Source organism: Aedes albopictus, chromosome 2 (assembly GCF_035046485.1).
Source record: "Aedes albopictus strain Foshan chromosome 2, AalbF5, whole genome shotgun sequence".
In the NCBI taxonomy this organism is placed as follows: Eukaryota; Metazoa; Arthropoda; class Insecta; order Diptera; family Culicidae; genus Aedes; species Aedes albopictus.
Window position 1 is genome coordinate 323,180,956 of NC_085137.1, and position 27,789 is coordinate 323,208,744.

Below are 27,789 nucleotides of genomic sequence, written 5' to 3' on the forward strand. Positions count from 1 at the left end.
TAGGGGACATTTCTGGATTGCAACCAAAACATGGCGTGCGACGTATCAAACTTAATGATTTCGAGAGAATGGGGGAGAAAAAAATGACTGAAGTATGTAGCAACTGATATGCCCGCTCCGGAGCACCTGGAACAGGTTCCGCGGGGGCCTCTCAAACACAATAACACACGAAATAATCACTTTTAGCCATTTGGCAAAACAGACACCTCCCCCACCCCCTGACCACAGTACAATCCGGAATATCTCCGGAATGGTTCGGGATATAACATGGCCATTTGAGTGTAATAAACTTTCATCAACTTATGATCGATTGAGGGCGACTTCAAAAAAATCGGATGAAAATTGACGAAATGCCAGCATTTTGAAAATGAGTTGTCGGGGGTCGGGTATGTGAAGGTTAAATATAATTGATATGTATTTACCTTATCACAATGGTTTCCGGGCAGAAAATATTAATTCACTTTTTCGTCGCTCACTAAGAATGTTAACACTTTGTAAACAGCTCGCTAAACTGTCAAATATAGTAAGGTTAGATGAGGTGCTTGCAGTACCCTATCGGTATCATATCAAGCGTTTGCTACACTGAAGGCTATAAGCACAGACAAACATACGTCTCACTTTACTCACTTCTCATCGTTACCCTTTTTAACGGTTAGTTCAAATATTTTGTAATTCGCAAATCGCTCGGTTACGGCGCTTGCATCGTTTTTGCTCCTGTCTGACGTTTGCAGCTGATTGAGAGACACAGACTATAACTCTCGGACATATCACCGAGTTATGAGATAGTCGATAAGCTGCTTCTATGTACCTGGTCAGATAGGTTTGTTAACATCGTGTGCAACCACCTCGAACTTACAATGACGGCATTGGCGTAGCTAGCTTTTTCTCTTTTCTCAGTGTCCCCCTCTTTCATTTCGTTCTAACTCGCGTTTGTTTAGAAGAGTGAGTGAGAAAAAAGAAAAAGCTACACAGCAAATAATTTAATAATATCCAGGCGCGTAATTTCTGACGATGTGTCCGTTTTTAAATTACATCGTTATTCAACAGTTTTTACACTCATCATGTAAACCCTGGTTGGCACCGGAAAGTGCCAATCAATAAACAGATTCCAGTGGATACTCATTAGCACTATCATATTTATCACCCACCTTCTAAGTCGGTGAAATAGCCGAGAGGTAAGGGATATGCCTTCACAATCAACGAATCAGTGTACGAATCCATGCCAATACTTTACTTATATGTATATGGTATCGGGATGCTTCATTGGCATATTCCCCTCGATCGGCCTATCTTAACGTAAACCAAAAACTCAAACAAACACGCATAACTGGAGACCGGAAAAGCATAAACAGCTTTAACATTGCGTTTCAATTTTAGCACTTTAGAACATTAACATGGAATGAAAATGTCACTTTGTGTATTTGCAGCGGTCGGAATTTTCGCTCATTCTCATGAAAATAGAATTTTCCCTCACGCCAATTACAGGGGATAGACAAAATGATCGGGACAAGCAAAATATTCACTTTTAAAAAAATGTTCAACTAGCTGTAACTTTTCGAAAAGTGCATCAAATATTCTCAAATTTTTACTGTAAGTTCATCAACTAGATGTATATCACTGGTCCACTGGGCCATTCTCCACGAAGTTATTTATAAAGATTCTTGAAAAAGGTAAAATTATCCGATAGCCAACTTTGATCTGTTATGTCTCCGGATTCAATGAACCGATTGAAATGAAAGTTTGACCATTTATGACTTATATACAGTCAGGTCTTTTTTTACGCGGTTTTGATTTACGCGGCCGCGTAAATGAAAACTCCATACAAAAAAAAAATTCATCGTCTTATTTTCGCATGATTCGTCGAGAAATGGTGAGACTTTTTTTACGCGGTTTTTTGAATTTTGAACTGAGTTTTTTTTTACGCGGTACGTATCCCCCGCGTAAAAAAAACCTGACTGTAATGAACTCTCTAAAACATTTGACTTGACTTGAAATTTTTAACAAGAGACAAAATTATAGCGATTTTAATTTTTTCACGTTTTTTTTAGTAAATTGGTCTATTTTTAATTTGTAATTTGTAATTTGTAATTTATTATTCAACGTAAACCTGTCAGTTACATAACTTTTACCCAAGTCAAGGACTATATTCTTGAAAACAAGTGATACAGTAAAATGTAAACTAGATCTAATCCTATTTAGCTATATTTAGTTGTCCCTGTTGAGCGCAGCTTTTAGAGCTGTTAGTGAAGGTTGTTGTCTAACATTGAGTGGTAGGGCATTCCAGGTAGATGCTCCGTACACCAGAACACCTTTCCGAGCGCTGGTGGTGTGATGTGGCAGAACAAAAGACCTGGCCCGCTCGTTGCGTCCCACTGGTGTGTGTTGTCGGATGTAATCCGGATGATTGCCGTGGTAGGCACCATGCATGAAGTGGCAAACACGGCGACGGTAGTTTTCGAGGAGCTCACATCCAAGTATGGTGTGCCGCACCGCTTGAGTCGAGTCTCGCCGTCGCAGTCCGTATACAAACCTAACCGACGATTTGAAGCATCGATTTAGTTGTTCTTTTTGCGCAGCCGACAGTCCTGGGAAAAAAACTACATCACCGTAGGTGAAGAACGGTATAAGTACTGCTTGTGTTAGTTTTCTCCGGGTTTGTACGGACAGTACTTTTTGAAATCGTCTGAATGTGCGCAGCGTACTGTAGACTCTTCTGGTAATTTCGTTGACTTGGCCACCCCATTTCAAGTTTGAGTCCATAACGAGGCCGAGATTTTTTTACTTCACTGGATAACGCAATGACTTCGCCACAAAAACGGATGTCGTCCTGTGGAGTCACTGCACCTTCTTTGCAGAAGATTATTGCTTTGGTCTTCTTGGGGTTTGGAAAAAGCTGATTCCTCGCAGCCCACCTTTCGATCGCGGCGAGGTCGGTGTTGATTAATTGCACTAGTCTGTTGACTTCGCGCATCGGTCCCGAAACGTACACCTGTAGGTCGTCCGCGTACAGATGGTACTCGCATCTAATTACACTAGGTAAGCTGTTGATGTATAACGAGAACAGCAGTGCGCTAAGGCATGAGCCTTGCGGAGTGCCATCCGATAGGGCGCGAGGAGTCGATGAGGTGCTGCCGAGGTCAACACGTTGGCTTCGTTGATCCAGAAACGATGATATGCATTCCATTACTTTTACAATTTATTGATGGCTATATTGTTACTTTCCTTCAAAACACATTAATATACAAGTCAATTAGAGGGAAATTAAATGAACTTTAATTTGCATCTTGAATTTTAAAACGATGTTGATATTTTGGATAATTTGGTATTTTATTAGAAAAATAATCTAATCGTTATAATTTTCTTCCGTGTTGAAAATATTTAGTTAAGTCAATGGTTTTTCATAGCTCATAATATAAGTCATAAATGGTCAAAATTTCATTGCATTCGGTTTATTGCATCCGGAGATATAACAGCTCAAATTTGGCTATCGGATAATTTTACCTTATCCAAGAATCTTTATAACTTCGTTAAGAATGGCCCGATCTTTTCTAATGTTGGACCACTGATACACATCTAGTTGATGAACTTACAGTAAAAATTTGAGAATATTTGATGTACTTTTCGAAAAGTTACAGCTAGTTGAACATTTTTTGAAAAGTGAAAATTTTGCTTGTCCCGATCATTTTGTCTTTCCCCGTATGTTGTCTTTCCTTGAATCATACGACGCCGACTATGGTTGAACGATCGTTACTATCGCGACCTAATAACTCATAATTCTATAGATTAACGGTTACGCAGTCTTAGGATTAAAAAAAAAACGAGTTTTATTATTCACCCGACGTTTCGACACGGGGATGGTGTCTTCCTCAGGGGGAAAGACACTATCCCCGTGTAGAAACGTCGGGTGAATAATTAAACTCGTTTTTGCCTTTCTCGTACACTAAGTGTACTGGAAAGGCTATATGTTCACTCCAAAAATGACTTTTTGATAGAAGGCCCGGAGGGTCAAGTCATATATACCAATCGACTTAGCTCGACGAATTGAGGTGATGTCTGTGTGTGTGTGTGTGTGTGTGTGTGTGTGTGTGTGTGTGTGTGTGTGTGTGTGTGTGTGTGTGTGTGTGTGTGTGTGTGTGTGTGTGTGTGTGTGTGTGTGTGTGTGTGTGTGTGTGTGTGTGTGTGTGTGTGTGTGTGTGTGTGTGTGTGTGTGTGTGTGTGTGTGTGTGTGTGTGTGTGTGTGTGTGTGTGTGTGTGTGTGTGTGTGTGTGTGTGTGTGTGTGTGTTTGTGTGTGTGTGTGTGTGTACAAAAACTCACATCACTTTTTGGCAGTAAACCTCAACCGATTTTAATGACCGACGGTTCATTCGACGAGGCATATAGTCCCATTGTTTCCTATTGAAAATAGTTCGGATCGGTCCAGCCGTTCCGGAGTTATGGCCATTTAGGTGTTCCGGATCGGTAACCCTGGGAGGGGCCAGACATGAAAATGCAACAAACCCATGCATGCGACATATCAAACCACGGCATTTTCGATCATCTGATAAATGGTAAGCAGGAAAATAGTCTCAGACCATATCTGAACTGGTAGTGTTCCGGAACCGGTTCCGGATGTCCCTCCGGAAGTGGCCAAATATAAAAGAGAACCAAACTCATGCATGCGGCACATCAAACCACGGCATTTTCGATAATCTGATGAACGGTAAGCAGGAAAATAGTCTCAGACCATATCTGAGCTGGTAGTGTTCCGGAACCGGTTCCGGATGTCCCGCCGGAAAGTGTCAAATATAAAAGAGAACCAAACCCTTGCATGCGACACATTAAACAGCGGCATTTTCAATAACGTGCTGAACGGTTAGCAGGAAAACAGTATCAGACCATATCTGAACCGGTTGTGTTCCGGAACCGGTTCCAGGGGGTCCCAATGAGCGAATGCAAACTTTTTAAGGAGTGATAGAGGAACATAAATGGCGAAAAAACCCAGATTAATCCACCTAGTGGTGATAGTGCCTTTCTCGTCGAATATGTACTCATGAACTTTTCGTTGACGTTAGACAAAATGTTCCTGAATCCTGAAAACACTTCTTATAGAAAAGCTACAATTTTAACAAAGCCATCATCGATTTTCGAAACTTATTGATGATACATATTCCGATGTAATGTTCAACAGCAAAACAGAGCTGAAAAATATCAGACCTCTCAGTTAACTGCTTGACCACCTTAATCCTAGTCGTGTATTGGGATCATTATGACCCCATTCCATCCACTACGGTAGCGGGTGAGCGTCAGCTAATGCATGAAGAAGGTTAACTTTATTCCAATCACAGATCACTTTGTGATCTTCGCCAATGTATATTTCAGCACACTTTAGGCTATATTTTATTATCATTGGTAACATGATTCATGTAAAATTTGACATTCCTTCAAGAAAAATGCATTCAAATTCTTGAATTTCATTTCCATTCAAATTTCAATCGCAATAAGAAAAGTGAGGGCTCAACCAGCCACACCCAAATTGTGAGCAGTAATTTTAGAAGCATAAGGAGATTGAAGATTGAAAAACTGTATAAGGTGTTGATGCGATTAAATTATTTTTTTTTTTCCATAAAACGTTGATCCATCCTACTATACATTTACACCGCAGGAACCTGAAATGATGTGATTTGAAGAGATCGCATTGTTCACGATTTTGTTCTCTTGCATATATATCTTATTATCTTAGCATGTAAACGCTATCAAAAAAGCCAAAATTTGATTTATCGCATTGACATTTACAGGGGATACTCAAAATAACTAGGACAAGGTAAAACAACTGGGACAGGTAATTTCAAAAAATGTTCAACTCGCTGTAACTTTTCGAAAAGGTCATCAAATATTCTTAAATTTTTACTGTGAGTTCATCAATTAGTTGTGTATCAGTTTTTCAAATTTGGAAAAGATCGGGCCATTCTAAACGAAGTTATAAAGATTCTAGAAAAAGCTATAATTATTCGATAGCCAACTTTGAGCTGTTATATCTCCAGATTCAATGAACCGAATGCAATTAAATTTTGATCATTTATGACTTATATAATGAACTTTGAAAAACAGTTGACTTAATTTGAAATTATTAATAAGGAAAAAAGTTATAGCGATTTCATTTATTCTATGTTTTTTTTAGTAAGTTCATCTATTTTTCATATGCATCCCATTACTTTTTCTATTTAATACCATCTATTTGGTTGCTTTCCTTTGAAACATAAATATATTCAAGTCAATTAGAGGGAATTTAAATGAACTATAATTACTATCTCGAATTTTGAAACGATGATGAAGTTTTGGATAAATTGATGTTATATTAGAAAAATTATCAAATCGTTATAATTTTCTTTCGTGTAAAGAATTTTAAGTTTAGTCAAATGTTATTAATAGCTCATTATATAAGTCATAAATGATCAAAATTTCATTGCATTCGGTTCATTGAATCCGGAGATATAACAGCTCAAAGTTGGCTATCGAATAATTATAACTTTTTCTAGAACCTTTATAACTTCGTATAGAATAGCCCGATCTTTCCAAGTTTTGACCACTGATACACAACTAGTTGATGAACTTACAGTAAAAATTTGAGAATATTTGATGCCTTTTCAAAAAGTTACAGCGAGTTGAACATTTTTTGAAAAGTGAAAATTTTACCTGTCCCAGTTATTTTGAGTATCCCCTGCATTTTGATCTCCTTTATAATTACGCTGTTTGAAGTGCAGCTTGCATGGGTTTTGCTAAATTTTGCGTTTGACCACTTCCGGCGGGACACCTGCAACCGATTGCGGTTGTCTCAAATATGGTCTGAGACTATGTTATTTTCAACTATTCATCGGGTTACCTGAAAAGCCGAAACTTCATGTGATCTGAGGCTATTTTCTTGCTTAACGTTCGGCAAATTTTTGAAAAAGCCGCGATTGTATGTATCGCATGCGTGATTTTGATTCACATGTATTAAATCACTTTCGATGGAACACCCGCAACCGATTCCGAAATATTATTACAAGCTCTAGATGTGGCCTGAGACTATTTTCTTGTTGACCGTTCATCAGATTATCAAAACCGCCGCTATGGTTTAGTTCCATTCTATATTTTACCACTTCCGAAACGTTACTCATCTTGTCACCAGATCTGAAACACTACCGATTCTCCCAAATATGGTCTGAGATTATTTGTTGATTAACCGTTTATCTTGTTACTGAGTAAGTCATTGATATGTCGCATGTATTGGTTCTCTTTTACATTTGACCATTTCTGTTGGGATACCCGTAATCGGTTCCGTAACACACTGATATGGCTTGCGTCTATTTTCTTGCAACTGTTCAACATGTTACCTAAAAAGCCGTGATTTGAGCTATCGCATGCATGGGTTTGGTGTCACTTCCGGCCCGGAACCGGTTGTGGATCACTACCGATAGTCTCTTAAATAGTCTGAGCCTATCTGCTTGCTAAAGTTTATTAGGTTATCAAAAAAGCCATGGGTTTGGTTCAATGTTATATTTAACCGCTTTCGGAGGAAAACCCGGAACTAGTTTCGGCGCTACTGGCAGTCCATAATGTGGTCTTAGCCTACTTCCTCAATAACCGGTCATCAAGTTGTCGAAAAAGCCGTGATTTGATGTGCCGTATGCAAAAGTTTTGTCAACTTTTATATACGGCAACTTCCGGCGGAACACCCGGAACCGGTTCCGAAGCACTACCGGTGCAGATATGGTCTGGGACTGTTTTCTTGCTAACTGCTCATCAGGTTAACGAAAATGCCGCAGTTTGATGTGTCGCATGCATGGATTTGGTTCACTTTTATATTTGGCCACATCCGGCGGGACACCCGGAACCGGTTCCGGAACACTACCGGTTCAGATATGGACTCAGAATGTTTTCTTGCTAACTGTCCATCAGGTTAACGAAATTGCCGCAATTAAATGTGTCGCATGCATGGATTTGGTTCACTTTTATATTTGGCCACTTCCGGCGGGACACCCGAAACGGGATCCGGAATAATACCGGTTCAGATATGGTCTGAGCCTGTTTTTTTGCTAACTGCTCATCAGGTTATCGAAAATGCCGCGGTTTGATGTGTCGCATGCATGAATTTGGTTCACTTTTATATTTGGCCACATCCGGCAGGACACCCTGAACCGGTTCCGGAACACTACCGGTTCAGATATGGTCTCAGACTGTTTTCTTGCTAACTGTCCATCAGGTTAACGAAATTGCCGCAATTTGATGTGTCGTCTGCATGGATTTGGTTCACTTTTATATTTGGCCACATCCGGCGGGACACCCGGAACCGGTTCCAGAACACAACCGGTTCAGATATGGTCTGAGACTGTTTTCTTGATTACTGTCCATCAGGTTATCGAAAATGCCGCAGTTTGATGTGTCGCATGTATGTGTTTGTTACATTTTTATGTATGGCCCCTTCCAAGGGTACCGATCCGGAACACCTAAATGGCCATAACTCCGGAACGGCTGAACCGATCTGAACCATTTTCAATAGGAAACAATGGGACCAGATTCCGCGTCGAATGAACCGTCGGTCATTAAAATCGGTTGAGGTTTACTGCCAAAAAGTGATGTGAGTTTATTTTGTACACACACATACACACACACACACTCATACATACACACACACAGACATCACCTCAATTCGTCGAGCTGAGTCGATTGGTATATGTGACTCGACCCTTAAAGCCTTCTATCAAAAAGTCATTTTTGGAGTGAACATATAGCCTTTCCAGTACACTTAGTGTACGAGAAAGGCAAAAATGTGTACGCATATGGCAAATATGGTTAGAAGGAAAAAGATGACTGACTCCCGCTCCTAACAGGCGACACGAATAGCGCCACTCTGGTGAGCCAAAGTTCAACTAATACACTCTTAATGAATTTTCGGAAAAATCTCAAAACAAACACACAGGCAAACTCACGCTAAACTTTTTTCACATATTTCACACAGTCCCGCGCAAGGCTTTTACACTGATAGGCAAAATAAAGTGCCCACGTTTTATTTTTTTCAATTTCTCTCATTTACTTGGTTCAAATTAAAGTAAACACACTGTAGTTTTTTATTATCTTATTTTTTATATTCTTTTTAAGTTTCACTTATGGATTACTGAAAAAAAAAGAAGTTTTACTTAAAGAAAAAAAAAATCAATTTGTGTTGAAAAAAAAAAACAGTGACAAAAAAAAAAGTGCCCACTTCAAAAATCAATATGTTTTCGATAAGTTTCCATTGGAAGACCCCTCGATTGTTTATGTTTTGATATTTTGACATGTGTTGAAGCAAACGGCTTGACCTGGTGCATTTGTTTACGTGTTCGCGTTTGATTAAGTTGAAAAAAATGGAGAACGTAGTGGTTTCGAAAGCAATTCCGTTGTGTATCCGAAAACTGGTAGTTCATGATGTGCAAAACGGTGAATCGCACCGGGCACCGTATTTCTGGTCGAGAGCATGCCGAACAAAGCCAAACGGCTTAAGTTTGCTAAGGAGCATGCTGAGCTGATTAGCCCATAGAGTTCTGGAAAACGGTTCTCTGGACGGACGAATCAAAATTCGAGCTGTTTAACCGAAAGCGGCGGGTTCGTGTTTGGTGCAGATCGGGAGGGGAGCTTCAGGAGCGCCACATCTAAGGCACGGTGAAGCATGGAGGAGGAAATGTAATGGTGTGGGGATGTTTTTCGTGGAGTGGAGTGGGTAGTCTCGTGAAAATCGACGGGATAATGACGGCGGATTCCTACATCAACATCCTGCGAGAAAATCTGGAGGTTTCGCTGCTCCAGACGGGCCTTGAAGAGATGTTCGTATTCCAGCAGTACAACGACCCGAAGCATACTGCCAAGAAGACCAAGTCTTTCTTCCGGTCTTGTCGGATCAAACCACTGGAATGGCCTCCACAAAGCCCGGACCTCAATCCCATCGAGAATTTGTGGGCGATTCTCGATGCCAGGGTTGACAAAACTGGTGTTACCAGTAAAAATAATTATTTTGAAGCCCTGGAGCGCGCCTGGGAAGAGCTAGATCCACAGCACCTAAAAAAACCTGGTCGAGAGCATGCCGAAGCGCCTGCAGGAGGTCCTGAAGGCCAAAGGAGGACACATCAATTATTGAAAAGCCTTTGTTTTACTTTAATTTATGTTTTCTGTAGCCTAAATGAAGTGGGAACTTTTTTTGTCACTGTTTTTTTTTTAAACACAAATTGATTTTTTTTTTCTTTAAGTAAAACTCCTTTTTTTCGGTATTCCATAAGTGAAACTTAAAAAGAATATTAAAAAATAGATAATAAAAAAACTACAGTGTGTTTACTTTATTTTGAACCAAGTAAATGAGAGAAATTGAATAAACGATGATGTGGGGGTTAGGTTGCACTAAATCAGTGATCCTCAGCCTAACTGTCTTTGCGGGCAAAAATTGAATTTTGAAAAGCGACTGCGGGCCGCAAGTCATTTAGGGCGCAACTGGAAGCATTTCCTCATTTTTATAGTTTTTGATTTTTTAAAAAATAACGAAGCAATATTTTCAAAAACGGTTCTCGTACACATGTAGAGTGTGGATCAATGTATATTCTGAATTTTTTTGGTGTTGAAAAAGTTTTCCATTTTTTCTAAATCCATTTTTTGTGAAATTTCGTTCAAAAATGGTTTCTGCAAAAACGAAAAACATTTTCCACTACGAAAAAAAATCAGAAAATACCATGATCCATCCTCTACATGTGTACGAAAACCGATTTGAAAATATTGCTTCGTTATTTAATAAAAAACCCAATATCAAAAAGTGAGGAAATGCTTCCAGTTTCGCCTTAAGAGTTTTTTTTTTAAATCAAGATTCAATACAAAATTCGTTTGTTTGTTTTTGCCTTTCTCGTACACTAAGTGTACTGGAAAGGCTATATGTTCACTCCAAAAATGACTTTTCGATAGAAGGCCCGGAGGGTCGAGTCACATATACCAATCAACTCAGCTCGACGAATTGGGGTGATGTCTGTGTGTATGTATGTGTGTGTGTATGTATGTGTGTATGTGTGTGTACAAAAAAAACTCACATCACTTTTTGGCAGTAAACCTCATCCGATTTCAATGACCGACGGTTCATTCGACGCGGAATCTGGTCCCATTGTTTCCTATTGAAAATGGTTCGAATCGGTCCAGCCGTTCCGGAGATATGGCCATTTAGGTGTTCCGGAACGGTACCCCAGGAAGGGACCAGATATGAAAATGCATCAAACCTATGCATGCGACACATCAAACCACGGCATTTTCAATAACCTGATGAGCGGTAAGCAGAAAAATAGTCTCAGACCATATCCGAACCGATAGTGTTCCCGAACCGGTTCTGGGCGTCCCGCTGGAAGTGGCCAAATATGTAATTGACCCAAACCCATGCATGCGACACATCAAACCACGGCATTTTCGATGACCTGATGGACAATGAGTAGGAAAATCGACCCAGACCATATCTGAACCGGTAGTGTTCCGAAACCGGTTCTAGGCGTCCCGCTGGAGGTGGCCAAATATACAATTGAACCAAACCCATGCATGCGGCACATCAAACCCCGGCATTTTCGATGACCTGATGGATAATGAGCAGGAAAACCATCTCAGACCATAGCTGAACCGGTAGTGCTCCGAAACCGGTTCTAGGCGTCCCGCTGGAGGTGGCCAAATATACAATTGAACCAAACCCATACATGCGACACATCAAACCACGGCATTTTCGATGACCAGATGGACAATGAGCAGGAAAATCATCTCAGACCATATTTGAACCAGTAGTGTTCCGGAACCGGCTCCGGGGTTCCCGCTGAAGTGGTCAAATCTGAAAGAGAAACAAACCCGTACATGCGTCACACCAAATAGCGGCTTTTTAGATTACCTAATGAACGGCCAGCAAGTGTTTCGGAATCGGTTTTGAGTGGCCGGGAGAGGCCAAATGTAAAAGTAAACCAAATCCAGGCATGTGACAGATCAAATCGTGGCTTTTGCGATAACCTGATGAACAGTTAGCTAGAAAATAGCCTTAGGTCACACTAAAGACAACTGGTAGTGTTCCGGAATGGGTTCCGAGAGTCCCGTCGAAATTGTCAAACTCTGCATGTGACACCTTCAATTTGCAGCGTTTTTGGTTAACCGATGAGCAGTTAACAAGACAATAATGTCAGACCATATTTGGTTCAGCCGGTAGTTACCCAGAATCAGATCCGGGTAGTAAAATGTAAAATTTAACCAAACCCATGGATGCGGTGTATCAAATCACGACCAGTCTTGTAAACATTCGACACTTTTCACTACCTTCATTTCGTTGCCGCAGTCGGGGGTCAGCTTGCTTTGTTACATTCGTGCGCTATCGTTACCTCTTACTTACACACAACACGAGCAGTAGAACGAAGATCAATAAACATAAGAAAAAGTCAAATCAATGTCATCTGACACGATGACACGTGTGTAATTCTAGCATTACGCATAGATTCTCAGCCAATTCCGATTTGAATGTTAATATCAGTTTATTCTTGCATGTTGCATTGAATACGGCACACAGATGGGCAACATAGCTCTTGTTATGGAAGAAGACAGGAATAACAAAAGCCCAACCGTCTTCCGAAGCCGCTATCGTGGTGAAGTGCATTCGTTTGACATTTTTGTTTCGAACAGTAGTTTGATTGATTGTGTTGCGAATACCGGAGACAAAGGAGGCTGAATATCGACGAAAAGGTTCAAATGAGTGTGATCTCTAACAAGACTGATCACGACTTATCGACATCCTGATGGAAAAATAGGGTCAGACCACATTAGATTCCCGGTAGTGTTGCGGGTTCAGCTGTGGCTTCGAAAGTGATTAAAAGTAAAAGTGAATCAAACTCATACATGCGATATATCAAATCGCGGTGATTAGGTAAAGGTGAAAAATCAGCAATAAAATAATCTCAGACCATAATTGGGACAACCGGTAGTGTCGTGGTCCATGACTCATGGAATCAGATTCGGCTATCCCACCGGATATTACCAAATATAAAAATGAACCAAACCCATATATACGACACATCAGATCGCAGATTTTTTGATAATCTAATGAACGGTTAGCAAGAAAATAGCCTTAGATCACATTAGAGACTAGCTTTTGTGTAGCAGAACCAACGTTCATGTGAAAAATTAAATCGTGACTTTGTTTAATGGCCTGATAAACGTTAGGTATGAACAACAGTGACGAATCGGTCTAAGTTCACATATATGAAAGAGAACAAAATATAGACAAAACTAAAGCGATCTCACCAAATCGTACCATTTCAGATTCCTAAGGTGTAAATTTATAGCAGGATGGGTCAACGTTGAATGGAAAAATAAGAATTTGATCGCGTCAACAGAAGATGGCGGCTGTTTTAAGGAATTTTGAGCTCGAAAACTATGTAAAATAAGTGTGTTTGGTATGGGAAATATGTTCGGAGTCCACCAGAGTATCCAAGATAGCGGTCCAAAATCCAAGATAATGGCCCAGTATTCAAGTAAGTGCCTATTTTATAGGATTTTTAATTCTTGCATTATGGGCATATTTTGTATAGAAATATGTTCAGAATCCAAAATTTGTAATCAGAAACCCCAAGCTGTCCGCTGTTTCACAAGGTTTGCAATATGACTATAGTTTGAATAGGGAAGAATGCCGGTCTTCGTCCAAAACTGGTAACCAGAAAATCATAAACGACATGCCAAAATTCAATACGGTGACTATTTTATGTAATTTTAGGTCCAAAAATGAATACCAGGACATCCAAGATGGTGTCTCAATGTTCAAGATGGTGGTTAGTTTAGTTGGGGTAGATATCCGGAATCATAAAATGATGACCGGAGAATCTAAAATGACGTTTCAAAATTTTGCGGCTTCATGAAACTTATATGGTTTGAATTTTGTTTTATAATTTCTGAATACTGGATGTTATGCTAATATAAAATGTATCCATATTGAGTAGATTTAGCAAGCAGTTTTCATTTTATATTTATGTCAATGTCGTCAACATGCCGCTTGAGTTTTGTTGAAAGGATATTTTAAAGCACGAGAAAGGCACCATCACCGCTAGGTGGATTAATTAGGGTTTTTTTTAAATTATTGAACAATGACAAGGAACTAAACAACCTGTAGTTATTAGCGGATTTTATTTCACTACAAAAAATATTGAAAATCGAAGGAAATTAAAAACAGGATGCAATGACAGTAACATTTAGGTTTTGTATTTCTTAGTATTAATAATGTTAGACAAATTATTTCAGATAAGCTACTTGAAAGTTATTCGAAAAATAAGCAATAACGGTGTTGGCTAGAACAATATGGACCTCTTTAAGAATGTTTTGGATGAACTTACAGTGCATAAGTCCTAGACACGAACAGTAACTAGTAAATCCCCTGGATCCAGTTTCGAATGAAGTTTTTTACTGCAGCTAAGGAATTTTCTGAGAAGTATATTGAAGCCTTTATTAAAAAAAAATCTCGGAACTGTGATCCAAATTTTTTTAAGGACTTTTCGTGGATTTTAAGAAATTTCAGAATGATTACTAGGGGTTAAGGGAACTCGAAAGAAATTCCGAAAAACTTCCTGGTGATACTGTTGTGGAAATCCTTGATGATTTTTTGAAGTTTTTCTTGCGTAAAAGATAAACCTACAGACATAATTTCCTGACCAATGTGTGCAAGTATTTGTAACCGATTGAGAAAAGATATTTTTTTGTTAGAGGAATTCCCAAAAATATTGCAAGGGAAATGAAGAGTATCTTGCCCAACCCCTGAAGTTTTCAGCGAAATTCCAAAAATTTGGGCAACACTTCCTTTAAAAAAAACTTGTGGACAAAATTTTTGTTAAAATATTTTGGAATATTTGGAATGAAAAAAAAAACAAAATGGATATAATTTTGAGATTAAACAAACTAATGACGAGTTCTGCCACAAGACCAAAATCCATGGCAGAGAACCTGTAAATTTAGCCTAAACTCATTATTTAAGCGAAACACACCTTTCTTACCAACAGTTTCGAATATTTTTGGAACAAAATTCGAGAAAAGTCTTTTAAAGTTTGTAAAACTTTCAAAAATCTTATAGCTTTTGAAAATCTGTCCAGGGTGGCAGAGTTAATCAGTAGTTAATATTCATTCTCATGAAAGTTTTGAAATATGGTGATTTTCATTATAGAATCTTTGAGTGGGCCACTTTCTATTACATTTCAAAATCAGTTCGCGGGCCGCACAAAACCTTGTCGAGGGCCGCATGCGGCCCGCGGGCCGCAGTTTGGTGACCACTGCACTAAATCAAGCGAGCAAACTCGAGTTTTGTTTACAGTTAGCTTCAAGCTACAAATAGAATGTTTATTTATTAATTTCATTTTATAATTTCAAAATTGTTTACCTACTCACATTTTTAGTGACCCAACAATAATGAGAGAATGGATGAGTCTGCAGTTTTCCACGTATTTCTATCTGTGTCCTAATGTAATATAAGTAATTCAGTTTCACATTGTACGGTATGCATGAAATACTTACAAGCTATAGTACAACAATTTAGCTATCAATGTTGTACCCGTATGTTTCCGTACTCGCATAGGATAGGTAGGATATGAAATTAACCGTACTATTACTATTAGAATAGAATTTAGATAGAATAATTAATCAATTTCAGTGACTGTAATAAATCGGATTGGAGCTACGCAACGAATGACTTTCTGCCTGATATTTCTTGTTCTCTTTGTCTGCCTCGATGACGTTTCTCGGACAGCCGTTGATCGACAGATGGTGCGTCGCGTTTAGCGGTGTCGCCGTAACGAGGGACCTCGTCGTCACAGATGAGGTGGGCACTTTATTTAGCCTATCAGTGTACATTCCTGGCACTGTAGTTTATCTTCGTGACTGGATTCTCTTAAAAATATCTTGGAAAAAATTGAGATGCAACCATACATGTGATGATTCTAATGTAGATTCGAAAATCATGGAAAATTACATATTATTTAAAATCGTGCCATATAATTTCGGTATATTTAAATAATATTTTGTAAGCAATTTTTTTATAAAAAAAAAGTTGGATCAAATTTACTTAACGGAATTTTGTGTTACGCGGTTTTAGCGTATTTTGATTGCGTCAAAATGGTACACGCTAACGTAAATCTAACCATAAAAGATGTTTTTTGTGCTTCTCACTCAACAAATGGCGGTAGTATAGCATGCATAGTGTATCTCTGGAGGAATGTATGGAAAAATTTAGAGTCGGTCATCTTTATCCTTCTAACCATCTTTGTATATGGTCAAATCTCAACCGTTACGTAGAAATTAAACTTTACATGTTTTTGACTTTGCTTGCCTCAAACTGGCTATAACATGAAAATGGTCAAATTTATCACAGCTTTTTAACCCTCATTCGAAAGTTTATTGAATTTTTTATAAAAAAAATCTTTCAATCTATTAGTTGAGTTAAATATCTTTGTTTTCTAAAGCAAATAAGCTCGAAAATATTGTTTTGCCTTTCTTGTATACCGAAGTGTACTGAAAGGCTATATGTTCACTCAGAAAACTAATTTTCAATAGAATGCTCGGAGGGTCACGTATACTAATCAACCCAGTTCGACGAAATGAGATGATGTCTGTATGTGTGTATGTATGAATGTCTGTGCGCAAAAAAGTTCACTCATTTTAAGGCACTTCCCATTGGCGGATTTTTTGGATTATAGTTTGAATGGAACCAGAATTGTTTGCTATTAAAAATGGTTCGGATCGGTCGAGGCGTTTCGGAGTTATGGCCATTTCAGTGATCCGAACCAGCACCGGTGGAACTAGCCGTATATAAAACTGAACCACCGCATCATGCGACACATCAAACTGCGGCGATTTTGGTAACCTTTAGCATGGTTTACGAATTTAATGGGGATTGAACACTGGAGACCAGAAATTCCACGATTTCGGTTCAAAATTCCAGATGGCAGCCTAATATTCAAGATGGCGGCTCCATATTGAAGATGGTGGCTGTTTAATGGAGTTTCAGGCTCTAAAACCATGCATTATGGATATATTTGGTATGAAGAAGATGTCCGAATCTTAAAAATGGCGACCAGAATGCCAAATATGGCGTTCCAAGATCCAAGATGGTGGCTCCAAATTCAACTATGGCGGCTGTTCAGAAATAGCTACCAGAATATCCAAGAAGGCGTCTCAACATTCAAAATGGCGGCTGTTTAATGGAGTTTTGGACTCTAAAACCATTCAATATAGGTGTATCTGGTATGGGGAAAAAGTCTGGAGTCTCAAAATAGTGACCTGAAATTCCAAGCTGCTAGACTTAAATCCTAAATGGCGGCTCAAAATTCAAGATTGCGGCTGTTTTTTAAGAGCTTGAGGCTCAAAAATCAAAAATCAGATAAACGATTTGATCTCTGATGCCATGAAATGGATTTCTGTTAAACGTATGAAAGTGCATGTCACTTGAGTTGTGTTGATACGTGTTTTCGAAGGCACGAGAAAGGCACCATCACCGCTAGGTGGATTAATTAGGGTTTTTTAATCCTTAACCCGTTAACGCCCAAGGTGTCTCACAATTCAAATCTTTAGATAAATTTGTTACCAAAGGTCAAGTTCCAATTAAATAAGCATGAATCGACGAAAAAAATGGAAGTCTATGGTGTAGTTCCAAAAAAATTCTTCATTGTAGGTCCTCAATATCTGAAAATTTTCTCGAGTTCTATTTTAGCACAACTTCTACGCTATCGTTATATTCTGATCCGTATAGATACAATACAGCTCTAAACGAGTGAAAGAGATGATAACCACTCAAAAAGAATAGAAAAAGGACTTTTAAATTGGGGCAGAAATATAACCCGATAAACGCCTAAAAGTATGCAATGCATGGTCCTTGTAATTTCATGTAGTTTCGACTGCAGTGTTCTACATCTCAAATTATTTTTTTTGTAACAAATCAAACAAAGAGTGCTCACTATGTGTAGCATAACCAAACGTTAAAATACTGTAGAAGTTAGATTTTACACAGATAATGATTTCTAATAAAGTAACTTGTAAAGTAATTGAGTTTTTCCTTTAGTAACAAACTCTCTTTACCATACATAAACTTTTCAGAAATGTTGCATGTTTTAAAAAGAAAATGGTGTTAAATACTGTTCCTTTTAATTTGTATAATTTGACAGATACGTATTTCGACCTCAACTATAAGGTCGGTTTCAGTGTCTCGTACTTACAGGTATTCCACTTACACGCCCAGATTTATCATCATTCCATGTTTTGATATAAATTTTCAACAAGATATACTACACGGCCTTTCCACTAACGTTTGTACTATTCCATGATTTTTTATTCGTGAACAATATGTGGGTTTTATGGTGCTTGTCTGGGCACTATCAATGTTACATCGAAAAGATGTCTTTCGGCTACATGAAAAATGATAAACCACCCAAACATTCAATTTGATTCGGTCTACCAATTGCAATTTAGAATTACGTACAAAAGTCTGAAAAACATAACGCTAGGGGGAAGAACTTTCCCGGTAGAAATCCCTGAAGGAATCCCGAGAAGATTTACTGAAGGAATTCTGAGAGGCATATCTGGTAGAATTCTGAGGGAATCTCAGCTGAAAGCTTGATAGAAATCCCCGAAATAATCACAGGAGAAATCCCGGGAGGAATTGCTGTATAAATTCCGAGCAAGGATCCCGGCTCGTAGAAAGAATTACATTAGGACTCTCTGAATATGTTTCGACAGAACACTTTGAAAGTATACTAAAACGAATCTGTGAAGTAATTCCAGCAGAAATCCATGAAAGAACGGTGGTTAAAATTTCTGAAAGAATCCTTTCAGAATTTTCTAAAGCAATTCTGGCAGAAATCTCTGAAGTTTTTCGTGAAGGAATCCTGTGAAATATACCTGATGGAATCCTTAGAGAGATGATCATGATTCCTGATGACTTCTGGTCTTGCCGGTCAGAAACTGAGCAGGTATTCCTGTAAGAACCATAGCAGATGTCTCTATGATCTAGGATTGCCTGAAAAAAAATCTCGGAAGAAATCTACATTTCTTTATATTTTTTTTCGGGAGAAATCCCTTAAAGAGTCACAGCTGGAATCCGGGAAGGAAGCTCTGAAAGAATTCCATCACAAATCCCTGAAGGAATGCAGAAAAGAATATCTAAAAGAAACCTTTCAGGATTTTCCAAAGCAACCCCCGTAAAAATAACTGAATAGAACTCCGTAGCAATACGTACAGCAATCTCGGAAGCAATATCTGAAGGAATCCTGGGAATAAACGTGGGAAGATTCTCGAAAGGAATGCCTGAAGAAATCCTGGAAGGAATTCCTGAAGGTATCTCGAAAAAAAAACCTCAGCTCATCTAATCTTATCTCAATTCTTCACCCCACTCTTACTGTCTTCTTTGCTCTCTATTTCAATACTCTATCCTACGCTCTATCATAACCATCAACCCTACCATCTGCCATACCCTCTACCCTATACTCTACCATAACTGCATTATCCTTTACCGTATCCTCTAGTCTATATTGTGTTTAATCGTACCGTCTACCCTACTCTCTATCCTACCCAATTTCCTACCGTCTACCCTAACCTTCCACTCCACTCCCTCTACTGTATCCTTCACCCAAACCCTCTACCAGACCGCCTTCTCTACCGTTTACTCTACCCACTATCCTACCATACTCATCAAGCCTGAACGATAGATACCCATATTGCATGGTATCATACATCAATCTGCTATTCCGTGGCCACCATCTTGGATATGGTCCGCCATCTTGTATATCAAAATGGCGTCGGATATTCATTTTTGAGTTCTACTAATGAAGCCCGATCGATAGATACCCATATTGCATGGTATCATAGCTCAAACTCTCATTCCGTGGCTGCCATCTTGGATATGGTCCGCCATCTTGGATTTAAAAATGGCGTTAAATTTCGATTTTTGACTTCTACTCATCAAGCCCGATCGATAGATATCCATATTGCATGGTATTATAGATCAAACTACCATTCCATGGTCGCCATCTTGGATATGGTCCGCCATATTGGATTTCAAAATGGCGTCGGATATTCATTTTTAGGTTCTACTTATGAATCACGATCGATAGATACCCATATTGCATAGTATCCGAAGCAGCATTGCCGTTAAAAAGCATATATTCTGGAGTTTTGACCGCCATCTTGGAACCTAAGCCGCCATCTTGAATTCCAATAACTCTATTACCACATCTACATCCTAAGGAATGTTGACGCATGCCATTGTTGTGCCGGTACATTGATACATAATATACATACGTACATACATATCAACATACACAAATAGACAAACATACACACATATAAACATACCATCATACATACATTGGCTTTTGTATGTATTGATAAACAACTCTGCCGAAGAAATGAACTATGAATCATTAATTATTGTCAAGATTCCAGGGAAATAAATAATGTTCGCATTGGAAATGAAGCTCATAGATCGTGACAATATGTGATCTTTGCAGCATCGTTTACGCCACCTAGTGAACCAGTCACAAACTATATTTTCCCTTATGAGCAAGGTATGGATGTGGAGACCATCTTCTCTGAAGAAAGTATTCTAAAATTTTGCATAATTCTGGAGATATTCACATCAAAAGGACTGTCCTATTTATAGGACGCTGGGCGTTCGGGGCATCTGTCCTATAAATAGGACGCTGGGCGGATATGGGTTAAGACTGCGTAGCCGTTAATCTATAGAGTCAAGATCACAGTCGATTTCCAACAGCAATAACTCATAATCCGGATGAAAACCATGTCGTGTATTTTTATATAACTAGTGGTTCATATCACCTACCAAAGGTGGCTCCAAGATCCACGCCTTACCCTACCCTACTAACAAATTCCCGAGACAACTGTGGGGATGCTGTGGATTCCACGGTTTCTAGTAACAACGGTTTCAAACTAACATTCCTTCCCTTTCCCGATGACCGTAAGGACGTGGCCGGCATTAAAATATTGAACTCTCGAATTGTGCACATTGAGAGCGTGTAGCTAGTCCCAAGCACCATTCATTGGATCTCTGTGCAACTTCGATTGTTCTGGTCAATCATGGAGTAACAATTACGATGTGTACGCACAGAGAACAGACATTCAAGTCCAGTTCCAAAATTGTGTAAGGAATTTAACGACCATTTGAAATCGGCAACACAAGTGGCAATAGCGTGGCGCTGAAATCGGTTAATTTCCCATGCGAATTTAATTCACCACTTGAAATGTTTCAATTCACCACTGACTGTGGCAATATGGTGTATGGCGGTGTTAGTGTTTTCATCGTTTGCAACATTACTCAAGTGAAGATTCAAATCCTTACACAAATTTTCGAATGAAATTTGTTCTAGCCTGGATGTCTGTTCTCTGTGTTTCTATTTTGTTTCCGGCTGAGAATAATAATTTCGGAAATTCTCCCTACCCGTTGGATCGAATCCAACACAAGTGGCAACATCGTGGCGCTGCAATCGGTTAATTCCCCATACTAATTTAATTCACCACTTGAAATATTTCAATTCACCACTGATTGTGGCAATATGGTATTTGGCGACGTCAGTGTTTTCATCGTGTATTGGTTTGCAACCTTACTCAAGTGAAGATTCAAATCCTTACAATTTGTTCTAGCCTGGATGTCTGTTCTCTGTGTCTTAACATAATAGAGGCACAGAGAACAGACATCCAGGCTAGAACAAATTTCATTCGGAAAGTTGTGTAAGGATTTGAATCTTCACTTGAGTAAGGTTGCAAACCAATACACGATGGCAACAATAACGCCACACGGAAAAATATTAAAACCCAAAGAATAAGTTTTAAAAGCTCAAATTTGGCTAAACTGCTTTTAGTTTTAACTCAAAGTTGGGTTGTTTTCTCCCTCGCCCCACCGCAATGTTGTCGAAAACAAAGAGAGAAGCACCGACGCATCCGCTGCTCTTCCGTGGAAGAAGCCAAATTTGGGTTTTCTTGAGTTAACCCAAATTTGCGTCATTTGAGGCCTCCGTTGGGTGAAAATAACTTACCAGTGGGTTAATTTTTTTGCAGCTTTCAAACGAGAACTACTCACTCAGCACTTTCGCTGTTTGACGCAAATTTGAGTTATTCCACGGAAGACCGGGATTGCGTCAAAACAACTTAAATTTGGGTTGATTTGTAGTTCCGTGCACCAAACACCATATAGGCAACCCCAACGGAAGCTAACGATCCCTCTGCATCTAGTGGCAAGAATGAGAAACCTATGAAAAGAGGGGCTCCTCCAAAATTTGCCATTGCGCAGCATAGGCAAACTGCACCTTTTTCACTTTTTCGAATTCCGCATCGTAGAGAAACAAACGAGCACTTTTTGAAAAGAAAATCGAATTCTCTTTCAGATGCGCTTAGATCCAGTAGGTACTTACGAACAACTTATGTGATTAATTTGAGGAGCTCTTGCTATGCCTCCGGCGGGCAATCTTCCGGATTTTTTGTTAGCTGGTCAATCCGGTGTCTGTCGCCGTGGGCATCGAGATTGATGATAATAGAAGCCATTACCAATGGAAAATAGCAACTACCAAGGCAAAATATGAGTTAATTTTGAAAACGAAAAATTGAATTTTTGATGTAAACAAACGATTTTCACCTTATCTCACTTAGCGCCTCTACAAATGGGGGGTCTTCCGAATTCACCTATTGCCACAGTCAGAGGTGAATTGAAACATTTCAAGTGGTGAATTAAATTAGTATGGGAAATTAACCGATTGCAGCGCCACGCTATTGCCACTTGTGTTGCCGATTTCAAATGGCCGTTAAATTCCTTACACAGTTTCGGAACCGGACTTGGATGTCTGTTCTCTGTGATAGAAACGCACGATCCGTTTGTTGGCAGCGTATTAGAGAATAATAATTTCGGAAATTCTCCCTACCCGTTGGATCGAATCCAACATTATATAATTTTCGTTTAGTTCCCTTGTTTTGCGTTTGTCGTCCGTAATGTCGTGTTTTGTGGTCTGTCCGATTTCGATAGTCGATAGTCTAGTCTAAGCGAGTGTCAGAGGAAAGCAACCGCAGTACAGTGTATGTTACCAAGTTCAGCTTGTATGTACCAGGTACTAAAATTATGTATATAATTCACTAGGTTTTAGATCAAATTCAATACTTATACTCTAGATTTAAGTAGATTTTAGTATAGCACGTTTCTCTATCTTTCTGTTTTACAATTCGTTTTCATGTTCATCCCTAACCCAGTGACAGGTCGTATACCTGTAACTCCATTGTCAACCGTCGTATCGCAGGCTTTGTACGATCTCGACGCTGTAGATACCACAGTCATAGATGCGCGCGTCGGCCTAATGGGGTAGGCCAACACTCCCCCAGGGTACGCCAACATCCGGTTGGCTACTGCTGTACGCGCTGAACATCCAGGATAGCCAGCTTCGCCACAGGACGTTCATAGACTCCGGTGATAGTTTGTACAGTTGCTGAACGAGTTTGTCCATCGCGGCTGGTAGTCGTAGATATGACCCTTTACTTTGGGCCAGCAATTCCGAGGTGACTTTGGATCTACAATGACGACGATATATCCGATGGCGACGGGTTTGACATTGTGGAACCACTTCGAGCGACGGGTAATCTCCGGTAGATAGTCTGATACCCAGCGCTTCCAGTAGCTATTCGCCAAGCTCTGCGAGGTGCAGAAGTTTTGTTTCAGGACATAACCATTATTGTTGATGTCAGCTAATGGTTTCGAACCGTTTGATGAACCGACAAGAAAATGGTTTGGAGTAAGTGCTGGTCCAGTATCGTCATCTACAGGAATGTGAGTGAGCGGTCGAGAACTCACGACATTTTCGATCTCTATCAGAAGATTTCTTCATCGGAGAGATGCTTTGTGGAGCAGACGGCCATCAAATTGTTTTTGACAGTTCGTATTAGGCGCTCCCAACTGCCGCCCATGTGTGGTGCTAGTGGAGGATTGAAGACCCACTCCGTTTCCTCGTTCGTGAATTTTTTCACAATTTCGTAGGTGTTGATTACTTCATTGAACTTCTTTAATGCTTTGTTCGCTCCAACGAAGTTGGTCCCTCGGTCACTGTAAATCTTACGAGGCTGACCATGACGAGAAATATAATTTCGGATCGCCATGATACAAGAATCGGTACTGAGCGAGTGGGCGAGCTCGATGTGTATCGCTCGGGTGGTCAAACATGTCGCCAACACTCCCCATCGTTTCTCGTTCCTTCTGCCTACAACAACTTCGATGGGACCGAAGTAGTCGATGCCTACGTGAGTGAACGGCCTTGTGAACGCAGCTAGACGACCAGATGGAAGGTCGGCCATTATTGGGATGATCGGTACTGCTTGTACATTCTTGCATCTCTGGCAATTTTTGCGAACTTTATTGTAGCCGGTGCGTAGACGACCAATCTGATACTTTTGACGTAGTTCATTTATCATTGTTTCGTGGTTTTGGTGGTGGTATTTATTGTGGTAGAGGTTTATTATTAGTGTGGTAATGTGGTGTTGTCTAGGAAGGATGATGGGATTCTTCGCATCTTCGGTGGCAAACTGGTAGGCGGCGATACGTGTCTTCATTCGCATTATGCCGCGATCGTCTAACCATGGGATGAGCTTGTACAGCGGGCTTGATTTGGGAATAAGTGCTGTTGATTCAGCAGTGTTTCCGAGTGGGCGTTGAGATACGTTTCTGCTTTCCCTTTCCGCCGAGGCTCATTACGCATCGGCTTTGCTTGTGCCAACTCTGTTGGAAACGTAACCGTACTTGCAGCTTCGGCTAGCAAGTAGACCCACTCACTAAAGGTTGCCAAGTTGACCGCCAACTGCGTCTTTCGGTGTTGCGCCCAGTTTAGCTTGATTGACGGTGGAACCTTGCCAACAAGCTGATGCAGAAGACTCACATTGTAAATGTACTCCTCTAGCCCGCATGAGTCAACTGTTGCGCAGAAGTTCTGCGCGTTAACGGCGAAGTCTACTAATATCTCGAGTCGATCCTCGCGAATAGGTGGTAGCGAACTGATCTTTCCGATTAACGAGTGCACAATAATCTCCGGTTGACCAAATAGCATTTTTAGCGTGCTCATTATGCCCTGAACGTTTCCAGGGTGCATCAATCTGCACTTAACGGCTTCGTATGCCTTTCCTTTCAAGCTACTTTGCAGTCGCACAAGATTTTCCTCTTCTGTGAATCCACACATAGCTGTCGTGCTATTGAACATGGATAAGAAGACCGGCCATTCATCCGGGTTGCCGGAAAATGTTGGCAAGTCCTTGGAAACGGCCTGCCTTGCTGCGATTTGTGAGCGTGATAGCTGGAAAAGATCGTAATCATCCGGTTGCTTTCCTCTGACACTCGCTTAGACTAGACTATCGACTATCGAAATCGGACAGACCACAAAACACGACATTACGGACGACAAACGCAAAACAAGGGAACTAAACGAACATTATAGAATGTTGGATTCGATCCAACGGGTAGGGAGAATTTCCGAAATTATTATTCTCAGCCGGAAACGAAATAGAAACACACGATCCGTTTGTTGACAGCGTATTAAATATCACAAGGCAGGCTAGTAACCTATGTAAACATGTGACGTCATTCTAATCGTTCTTCACATGATCAAATTGATGTGGAGTACTAGATCAACTCTGAACGATTTGAATTACGTCATCAAAAAACTGTCAGTTTTTCGGAAGATATCACCTTCTAAATGCTGTACATCGTTGTCGTAACGAACGACGACGACGCTTCGTTGATGACGAACAAAACTCAATCATTGGCAAATATGTTCAATCGCAGTTCACATGTATATGGCGAAGCAATATTCATCGCCCTCCGCATGATTCATCAGTGTTCAGCAACATTGGAAACAACAAGGAACAAACTCACCGGATTATACCCTGCAGCACGCCAGAAAGTCCCTCGGGCTATTGCTATTACGCATGTTCACTCGTTCAAGACACTCGCTCGATCTTCCGTTTTCTAGCTACCATGTTACCGTGCACTTGATAACGTGCGAAACGAACGTCACGAACTCAATACCGAAATACAAAACAAAAAAACTTTCCCCCCAACTATCCCAACCACGCGCGACCCGAACTCGATGCCGACTCCTTTTTTCAACAAAATAGTTAAAGCACCGATGAACCGACGCGACGTGACAGCTAGGACAAACAAATTGAAATTTGTTGTCCCCGACGCTATAATGAAAGATAACCGAACACTACCGCCACCTCTATAACGGTTCGCGTTGATTTTATAGCTTGACCCCAAACCCCCGTGTGTTCATATATAAAAAGATCCGCGTCTGCGCTGAATTGACAGAAGCGTTCGCTCGCTTCGCTGGTCGACCGTTAAATTTATAGGGGACACTTTTGAAACACCGCTGTCACGTCGATTCGTCGGTGGATAAAATCATGGATAAAAAGAAATTGAAAAAAAAACTTTCTAGTTTTTACACAAACTGAAAAAAGCAAGGGCATTCATTTGTATGTGATAGCTGTGAATCCGATGATGGAACTTTGCACCATTTTATATATAACTGTTCAGTTTTTGCTCAACTGCGTTTACGCACGCAAAACAAGGAAAGCTACCAAAAATTGAGAGTGGAGGAATTCCACGGAGTCATGTCAGTCGATCCTGAGCGACCATTTCAAAAATATCTGAAACTTTGCACAGTTTTTCAATTTCATATAAATCGCCATTTTTTGATATTAAACCTTCATATTCACTCACGACTAACTTTTCAAAAGGGTGTATGCGAAAATAGTTCTAAAATATTCTAAAAGCTGTACAGCAAAAACGGATTGTTCGATTGTTATAAATTTTTCAGCAAAGTTAGACAACTAAATGATGATTCCTTAGAAAATATACACTGTAAAAAATTTCTTTTTCTACTTTGAAAAAATATGATATTTGTCACAAAAACTCAAATATCTCAAAACCCTATCTTTTAACCAACTTCAATTTTTTAGGGGAAATGGCCCATTATATCAGCTATCTACCATAAAATTTTGGTGATGGTAAACTGATAAACAAAAAAGTTATGACATTTCAAACATTTCACAATTTTTACATTTAGTAACAAAAAAAAAATTTTTTCTGTGTAAATTATTTCGAGAATTATATTTTGATGCTGATTTTATTGTAAAGGCTACCGCCTGAATTATACAAGTTGTTTTCATGATACTTTAGTTTGATTATTCGTAATTACTATAGTATCTATTTGAAACTTAGACGCGATCCAGTGTTGTGATCAAAAATATTGAGATTGTCATAGTTTTTATTGTACGTGACTGGTGAAAAAATCCCTTGATAGTGTTGAAAAGCTGTTGATTATAAGAAAAATGGAATTGAATTTATTTTTAAGACAAAAGCTGTATAATATACCGCATTTAGTTCACCACTGGACTGCGAACTGCGACTTCATAAGTGCGAAGACGTAAATAAAAGTGCGCGATTGCATCAAATCAGGTTGATGTCTTCGGCGCACTATTTCTTCAATCTATGGTGAACAAGTGCTCTGAAGACACCGAGTTGATTTGATGCAATCGCGCACTTTTATTAGCGTTTTCGCACTCGTAAAAACTAGTGCGATAGTCCAGTGGTGAACTAAATGCGCTATAAAAGTTTTTTATACGCGTATACGTCTAGTTTATCCGCAAAAAAAATCCCTCTTACACACTTATTTCTGAATTGCCTGTTCGGTACTTTTTTGACGAGATTATAACAGCAGTACGATCTCGGTAGTTTCGGTAAT

The 27,789-nt window shown here is 39.6% G+C and overlaps 1 protein-coding gene across 23 annotated transcripts in view; it reads left to right on the plus strand.

Annotated features, from left to right (window-relative positions):
• The window catches only part of LOC109411523 (uncharacterized), a 163,161-nt gene that overhangs the window by 97,795 nt on the left and 37,577 nt on the right, over positions 1-27,789 (plus strand). The window lies entirely within an intron of this gene.